We start from the raw sequence: 9,620 nt of genomic DNA, 5'->3' as shown, positions 1-9,620 counted from the left end.
ATGAGTAGCCCAAGGGTTTTCTTTGACATCAACATTGGCAGGAAGCTCGAGGGCCTTGTTGAGATGGTGGAGATCTTTGCTGACACCATTCCCAAGACGACTGAGAATTTGTGTGCTCTCTGCACAGGAGAGAAGGGGGTGGGGAAGTCATGCAAGCCATTACATTTCAAGGGATCTAAGTTTCACAGGGTGATCCCCAACTTCATGTAATAGGGGGGTGATTTCACCAAGGGTGATGGGACAGGTGGAGAGTCAATCCATGGGACCAAGTTTTGCCGATGAGAACTTCTCAAGAAAGCACACTGGCCATGGTGTTCTATCCATGGCCAATGTAGGCCCTAACACCAATGGGTCACAGTTCTTTATGTGCACAATGCCAACTCCATGGCTTGATGGAAAGCATGTTGTCTTTGGAAAAGTGGTTCAAGGCATGGATTTTATGCAGAAGATTGAAGGTGTTGGGCCCCCAAACGGAAGGACCAGCCAGCCTGTGGTTGTCGGCTTGTGGTTGTTGAAGACTTTGGCCGGATGTAGCTTGTCTTTTATGTCCCTGGTTAAGGTCGGTGTTGGGTATTGCCTAGTATTCTGAGCCCTATTTAGGACTTTACTCTTGGTAAGCTGAGGCAACTACATAGAGGGAGCTGCACTCTTTGTGGAAACTTAATGATTTGTTTGCACCATGTGCAAATGTTCAATGCCCATAAAATCCTATGTATTCCAAGATCTATGTAATGACAACCTATAGCAATATACCTATTTGTATCCATCTCAAACTCATTGAGAAAAAGAACCTCACAAAGAAGACTAGAACACAAGTCAAAGATGAAGAGCATGAAGAAAACAAGACCAAGAAGATTATGAAGAACAAGAAGATTGAAGACATCATCGAAGGGTGCCAAAGAAGCACAAAGAAGATGAAGAAGATACTTTTCGCTGACAACCAAAAAAAAAACTCCTATAGTGGATCTTTATTCCTCGTGGTGGATCTTGTTTCCCATAGTGGATGTAAAAACCCTTACCAAGATGTAAAGTTTCAAGCCTTAACTTGACTAGGCTGCCAAAGAGCTAGTCTCTTGGTCCATGTTCACATGCAGAGGGGGCAAAAGCTAGCAAGGGTAGAGACTCATCATTTGAGGGGGAGTGTTGAGAATAGCAAATGATGCTTAATATATGTGCCCAAAAGAGGTTGGAAAATAGACATATGATGTATGCTCTAGGAAGAGATGACAGAATCCCATAAGCACAATGAGGAGAGTGGAATAACCCAAAAGCTATATAAGCATGTACTTGGCTCTTATTTCAAAAAATGGTACTATCAGTTTGAGTCACTCAAGACTGTCTTTATGAGTCCAAGCTAATCTATCTTGGAACTTAATTCAGTTGAGTTACAATCCCTTGTTTTGATAATGTATTGTGTGTTTGACTTGCATCCACCATAGCTAACTAGCTCTAGATCCGTGTTTCTCAACATGACAGGGCATGGGGCAATACACATCAAAATGAACAAGAGCCAGAGGCTCATCCATGCACATAGTGCTACACTTCTTATGAGAACTGCATGTCTGCATGCCATAAAGACAATGATCACATATGAATCAAAACATTTGTAGTTAAGGGATGAAAGATACCACAAATGAGAAAGCATTTTCATTCCTTTTAAGGGCATGTTCCCAAGGTGATAATGCCATAAATATACATGTGGTATATCAATGACAGCTAAAACATGATCAATAGATCAAGATACAAGCAAGGGATAGACATTGCTAGCCTTGGCACCTCAAGCAAAGACAAGATTCCTACAAGAAATCTTTCACAATGAATCACCAAAAGATACATGATATCATGCATCATCCAATTATCTAGCAAAGAGTAGGCTTTTGATTAAAGCTGGAATATGGCATACATCATGCAAAACAAAAAGTGTTGCATGCAAAAAACTGTAGTCTAACATCACCAATGCCAAGTCATTTTCTAATCGCACAAAACTTGTCATGCTATTATAGGAATTAAACCAATTCTTATGCAAAGTAACATGAAAAGAAGTCCCTTGAATCAAGGAGCCAACACTAAGAAAAAGTGGATGAGGCATCAACTAACTAACTAGCATCAAGAGAATAAGCTGGCAAGATGTAATCATCATCAAACTTAGACTCCAAGTCATTTATCTCCTCAATTTCCATACTAAACTTACTAAGAACAATACTATAATCATCAAACTTATCTTGCACTTTTCTTTGCCTTTCTCCTTGCACTTATCATCGCACGTATTATGGCACTATGGCCTAATATGACCCTGCTTCCCACAATAATGACATATAAGAGAGGCCTTACAACTAGAGAACTTTCTATGAGACTACCTGTGAGACTGTGACCTCTATGAGTCTCTACCATGATAGTCATTATTGCTATTATCATCATGTCTACCCCTAGCAATCAATGCATGAGAAGTATAGTCTGCATTCACATTCTTTATTTTTATCTCCTCTCTCAAGACGCCACCCTCAACATCTTGGAGTTTCAAACTATTATTAGGCATATTAGCACACATGGCAGTATAGAAAGTGTCCTATTACTAAGGAAGTGTCACAAGCAAGAACAAGGGAGGAAGATTATCCTTAAACTTAATGCCCTATAAAGTCAACTAGTTGAAAATCGAGTGAAACTCATTCAAATGTGTAAATACATAGTCCCTTCCTTCATGCAAAGGTCCATGATTTGTTTCGACCAATACATTCGTGAAGTAGAACTTTTCTCATCATAAAGATTACATATCTTTTCCCATAACTACCAAGCATTATCCTCAAGTGCCACAACATTGAAATAAACATGTTTAGATAATGATAATATAAGAGTGGATTTACATAGCTCATCCAAGTCATCCCAAGTATCCTAATCAATGCCTTCGGGCTTTACACTCCGTTTTCAAAGGCCTAACTTGATTCTTTAGAACCAATACCTACCATATCTACATCTTTTAATGGGTGAAGTTTGTGCCATCAAGCTTTTCAATATTGAAACTAGCACTATCATTTGAAGAACCAATCATAATCACAATATACCAACGTAAAATCCAAGAGAATGGACAACAATAAATGATTGCAAATCAGCCCCCAAAACTCAACCAAAATAAAGGCAAAATGGGAGGGGAGACCAAAGTATAGAGTTCTCCACCAACTACAAGTAATAGACCACCAAAGTACAATGTTTGCTATCTAAGACAATGTTAATAATTATAATTACAATAATGCTAAAATAAAGACAACTTTATATGTCAATCCAACAATGGGTAAATAGTGAAGAAAATAAGCTTCCACTACTAGGGATATTCGAGTAGCAATAGAGATACAAAGAATGCAACTAATAATGACTAAGTATAGACCATCAATACTAAAGACTATGTCAGTAAGCCATACATCCCATAAGCATATACAAGAGAGCATATACATGAACCAAGAGTCACACTATCTCAAAGAACCAATCTCTGCCAAGTAAATACAAGCATCTCTCGCTACAAGAAAATCCAAAATACAAAGTCCATGCACATCACAAATAGTTCCAAGAGCATAAGTGTTAAATGAAGCTTCAATACCTACAAGTAGGCATAAAAACTCAAAGCAACTTACCAAAGCCCAAGTATATCAAATGTAGCTCAAATCCAAGTTCCAAAGTATGTCATAACCATATCCAAGAACATGCATGAATGTTGGACATCACTATAGACATGTAGCATACCTGAAATACCATGTAGACATAATAGGCATTCAAAGCATGAAGCTCACTATTATATGCTTGCTATCCAAATTGTTATGACAGCAATAAACCTCTTCAAAACTGAGCTAATTAAGCTCTAAACAATCCAAATAGCATCCCAAAATCATAACTATAATATTAGAGAAAATAGCATCTCCGAAGCATCAAACATGCATTATGGAATTTACTATTTATTGTCCAAACTAGAATGATTCTATTTTGTGTAAAATAGAAAATTTAAAAAAACATAAAATTAACTCTATGGGTGCTCAAATTTGTAGCTCTCATTGCGCTCTTTATTTTTAGCCATATAGGATGCTTGAATTTGATAATATATATGCAAAAGTTATGACAAAAATACGACAATACTGTCAAGCTACCATAGTTATCCACAATGTCTACAGCATGTTTTGTATCCACTCAAAATGGATAGAATGGCTGCCTCTCAACTCAATAAACACTCAATAAGGCTCAACTAAGCCCTGGGAAGCTTCTTGACAAGTTGAGAGCAAGCTAAAACAAGCTGGAAGAAGGAAATACTTAATGTATACCTTAGGAGGAAGAAACAATGGCTACCACGAAACCTTGAGTTGAAGCTTTGAATCCGAGCTGAAGCAAAGGATGAAGATGCTCCTCAAATGGTTGGCTCTGATACTAGTTGAAAGGCAGATCGTGAGTGGAAGCATACAAGCAAAAGCAAGAGCAAAGAAAGAGCTATGGTGGATAGAGTAAGAGAGCAAGAGAGAGAGAGAGACATTGTATGCGGGAATTCCAACGGTCACAATGTGTAACTGGCCTTCCCTTATTCAACAGTCATTGAAAAAATAAAGAATAAAGTAATAATGATGGGCACTCGCTACCTATAGTTTACAGGTAGGCGGTCACGGTGTGTGAAGTAAATACATGGCAGTGTATGCATAGGCGCCTTTACCCCCAACAATATTGTGTTACCTCTCACCACCTATACCATGTGCAGGTGTTGACTCCCATCGGCCACCCACCTCCAATTTTGCCTTCTATTACCCCTGCATACTATCGTCTTGCCTCCTATCTTGGCTACCACTACTATCACCCATTGGTAGCAGCCGCTATTGCAAGTCACTAGCCAACCATACTGCCTCTATGTTGAGAGAGAGAGAGAGAGAGAGAGAGAGAGAGAGAGAGAGAGAGAGAGAGAGAGAGAGAGAGAGAGAGAGAGAGAGAGAGTGTGTGTGTGTGTGTGTGTGTGTACACTAACACGACATGCATGTCTTTGGAGCCTCATGCTATGTCTATAGCATACGTGTGGCCTCTATGCTCCCTCACTTATGATGCATGTACTATGACTGCAGAAGGTTGGTGCACCTTAGGACTTACGTTGTGCTAAGAGAGAGAGAGGGGGGAGCATGACACCTATACCCATTGCCTACTTGATTCTAAAGTGTGAGAGAGGACAACACTCCATTGTGGCCAATAGCTTCACACAAAAACACACACACACACACACACACACACACACACACACACACACACACACACACACAAAGAAAGAGAGAGAGAGAGAGAACTTGTCAGTAGAGAACTTCAATTTAAAAGGACTTTAATTTGAAATGGAAAGGTTTGGGGATTGTTGTAGGCTTGGGAGGCCCTTTGGCGGTTTGGGGCCTCCAAAGCCTACAATAAAGATAATATACAGTATAAATATCTAACCTCTAGGATCATTTTGTTATATATTTCTTCCATATCTATATTACTTAAAGGCACATGTACATGATGGGGATCAATTGGGTGATGCTTTAGATATGAGCAAGAAGAAGTCTCGATAATAGGGCACAAGTGCCACACAAGTCCCTCTACATTAGTGTAAGACCTTAATGTCAGTTTATTTGTTGTTGATGCTCTCACTACTTGCTTATTAAAAGTCACCACCCTCCATGGTGGTAAGTATTAGATGACACCTCCTAAGAAACACTTGTTTTTCATTAACTTGATAGCCCACCTACCAATTTGTATGCACATTATAGCTAGTTTCACCTATGATAAGATATATTTTTTATTAGGAAAACAAGGTGATAAAAATCAAAGGGGCTTCCCTTGAAAGTTTTTTCTAATACTGCGCACTTGTGTTAGTAAGGAAAAGTAAGAGTATTTATGACAATACCAAGCCAATGCATTGACATCAAACTTGACAAAGGGCTTTAATAAAACTTTGAAAACTTAATCGCAACCATGATGTTTTCCATGAGGAGAAAATACATAAGCAGCCTAAGCTTGTCGTTGAGGTACGCATGGTGATATTTCAGGAGGAGCCTCCTACTACTATATAGCCAGCTAGGTAGCCTATAGCAGTAGCTTCCCCCATGGCCTAGGTCCCTAATGCTCCACAGGATGTACAGGCCTCATAGCCAAGGCAGTTGACTAGAGATACACAACAACATGTGCAGTTTGAGTCCTCTATGGATTATGTTATGGTGGTAGATGCTGGTGAGCCTCTTACTTATGATGAGGCCATGTGTAGAGGTGATAATCACTCTTGGGAGAGAGCCATGTAGTTAGAGTATGACTCACTACAGAAAAATCATACGTGGGATTTGGTTTCTTTGCCTAGTGGCAAGCGTGCCTTGCCATGCAAATGGGTGTACAAGTTGAAAAGTAACCCTAGACATCCCAAACCAGGATACAAGGCCAAATTGGTTACTAAGGGCTTCAAGCAAGAACATGGTGTGGACTTTGATGAAGTCTTTTCTCCTGTTGTGAAGATGACTACCTCATAGTTGGTACTGGCCTTGGTTACGCAGCTTGACTTGGATCTTTATCAAATGGATATCAAGATGGCTTTTCTTCATGGGGACTTGCATGATGAGATTTACATGGAGCAACCTAAGGGCTTTGCAAAACCTAGAAGAGACCATCTACTGTGCAGATTGAGGAAGAGCCTTTATGGCCTTAAGCAAGGACTTAGGGAATGGTGCCATAAGTTTGATGCCTTTATGCACTCATAGGGATATTTCCATAGTAATATGGATCCATATTTATACACACAAAAGACCCATGATGGTAGCCTTATGATTTTGATCCTCGACATGGATGATATATTGATTTGCTAGGAGTGCGTATGATGAGTTGTATGCCTTGAAAGATCAACTTAAGAAAAGCTTTGAGATGAAGGACATGGGATAGGTCTCACATATTCTTGGGATGCGCATTACACGTGATCAGTCTATGAGGCTCCTTTACTTGTCATATAAGGAGTGCATTCAGAAGGTCCTTGAGCGGTTTCATCTGCAGGATGTTAAGCCTATTGGCTGTCCTTTATCTTCTCATGTGAAGGTTAGTTAAGCTGATTGTCTATAGTCTAGGGTGATGAGAAAAAGGTCGAGATGGCCAAGATCTCTTATGCATCCACAATAGGCAGTTTGATGTATGCCATGATAGCCACTCATCCTGACATTAGATTTACAATAGGAGTTGTAGTACGCTATATGGCTCCACTTGGCAGATGGCATTGGGATGCTGTCAAAGGTATCGTGAGGTACCTGAAAGACACAATAGCTATCTACATATGTTATGGTAGCCAGGATATCGAAGTTGTGGGATACATTGACTCTAATTATGCAAGACGACGTGCAGACAGTAGAAAGTCCACCTTTGGCTATGTTTTCACTTTTGGTAGAGGTGTTATTTCTTGGATATCCAAGGTGTAAAAATGCACAACCCTCTCTACTACAGAGGCAAAGTATGTTGTAGCCACTAAGGCTTGCAAGGAGGCTCTTTGGTTAGGTCATATAGTGGTAGATCTTGACATTACTGATGTGGTTCCTACACTGCATTTGAATTCTATAAGTGCTATTCAATTGGCCAAGAATCATGTATTCCATGCGAAGACAAAACACATTGAGGTGCATTACCACTTCATCAAAGAGATCGTTGAGGATAGATCAGTTGACCTTGTCAAGATCTCAACTAACTAAAATCCTACAAATCTACTCACTAAAAGTCTCTCAATAGAGCATTTTGCCTTCCTTAAGAAGTTAATGGGCATTGAATGAGATGACATCTTTTTTCATCCTATTGTACTCATGTACATTTGTACTTTGTCACTTTTTTCATATTCTTTCCTCACTAGAGGAACATTTTCCTTTAAGTGGGAGGTTGTAGGGGGTAAAGGCGCCCATACCTAGCCACCCGTGTATTAGTTACATTGATAGTACCTACATATCCGCACACATGTACACTGTAGGTGGTAGTCGCTCTCACTATCACTTCATTCTTTATTCTTTCAGTGATATTTAAATAAAGGGAATGCTAGTTACACACTATGACTATTGGAGTTTCCACATTCTCTCTCTCTCTCACACACACACATACACCATAGCTCTTGCTCCTACTCCATGCTTCCACTTTAGGGCTCACTCCCTTCATATGGCATAGATTATGAAGAGACATTTAGTCCAATTTACTAGGATAGCAATTATCAGATATGTGATTGCTTTGGCAACAATGGAAAGGTGGAGTTTACAACAAATGGATGTGAAGAATGCCTTCTTGTGTGGTGATTTATAAGAAGAGGTGTATATGGAGTAAATGGTAAGTTATGAGGATTTGGAATATCCCACATATGTGCACACATTAAAGAAAGCACTCTATGGGCTGAAATAAGCACCTAGAGCATGGTCTAACAAGATCATAAAGTATCTTGTCAACATTGGCTTTTATGTTTCAGATGCAAATCACTCACTTTATGTGAGAAAGGATGATGCATATTTGGTTGTCATAGTCATCTATGTGGATGACTTGATTATTACAAGTGATAGTGATAGTGAGAATGTAAGTCTCTTTTAATGCAATTGGAGCAAAATATAAAGTTAAATGCTAATATTGGGGATGAGATAGAAGACCCTACTATGTTAAGGAAGATAGTAGGGAGTTTGGCCTATATAACAATCACAATGCTAGACCTAAGCTATGTTGTTGGACTTGTGAGTTAGTCCATGCAAGCACCTAAGAAGCCTCATTTAAATGCAATTAGATGTATATTGAGGTATGTGAAACACACATTGCATTATGGACTTTTTTATGAGACAAGTAAGGATGTACAAGTGTTATGATACATAGATGCAAATTGGACTAGTAGCAAAGCTGATAAAAAGATCTACCAGTGAATTCATGTTTTCCCTTAGAGTAGTGCAGTAGTTACTTGGAGTAGCAAAAGCAACCAATAGTTGCTTATTGAGTGTAGAGGGTAAGTATAAAGGTGTTACTATGGCAACATGTGAGGTAGCATAGCTACGAAAGTTATTAGGTGATTTGGATGTGCAAGGAGATGGTCTAGATGTCATTTACTATGACAACATGAGTAATATATAGTTGGCTAAGAACCTAGTGTTCCATGCTAGGACAAAACATATTGAGGCACATCACCATTTTGTGAGAGAGAACGTACTTGCAAGAGAGATCAACTTGGTATATGTCAGCACACAAGATCAAATAGCTGATGTTTTCATAAAGGCATTGGATGTAAATAAGCTTCGAAAATTTCGAAGCTTACTTAGAGTTGTAGAGATGTAATTGAGCTTGAGGAGAAGTGTTGAGATGGCAAGCTCAACACGTGCAGACGTTGATGATGGACCACCTAGTTAGATAGGCCTGCACCTCGTCTACACAACTATAGTTAGCACATCGGTGGTCATTATGATCCTCACACGGTCGCTAACTTACCACTTATTATATTTGGTTAGTTATACCTACCTATAGGTGGCATAGTTATAGTGCCAATCTATTAGTATAGTTAGTTATGCATTGTTTGATGTAGTAGGCCACTTTTCTTAATATTATATCTTATCTATATTGCATGTACATTGTATTGTGTAAGATAAAAGGAAGAATAACTA

At 39.1% G+C, this 9,620-nt stretch overlaps 1 pseudogene; it reads left to right on the top strand.

Annotated features, from left to right (window-relative positions):
• LOC148024950 (peptidyl-prolyl cis-trans isomerase 2-like) lies at positions 1-7,140 on the top strand (annotated as a pseudogene).
• Positions 7,141-9,620: the final 2,480 nt, after the last annotated feature.

The sequence above is a fragment of the Lygodium microphyllum genome, chromosome 15 (genome assembly GCF_053477565.2).
Source record: "Lygodium microphyllum isolate KBCC chromosome 15, Lygodium_microphyllum_v1.1.10, whole genome shotgun sequence".
Taxonomy (NCBI): Eukaryota; Viridiplantae; Streptophyta; class Polypodiopsida; order Schizaeales; family Lygodiaceae; genus Lygodium; species Lygodium microphyllum.
This window is presented reverse-complemented; position numbering and strand designations above follow the sequence as displayed.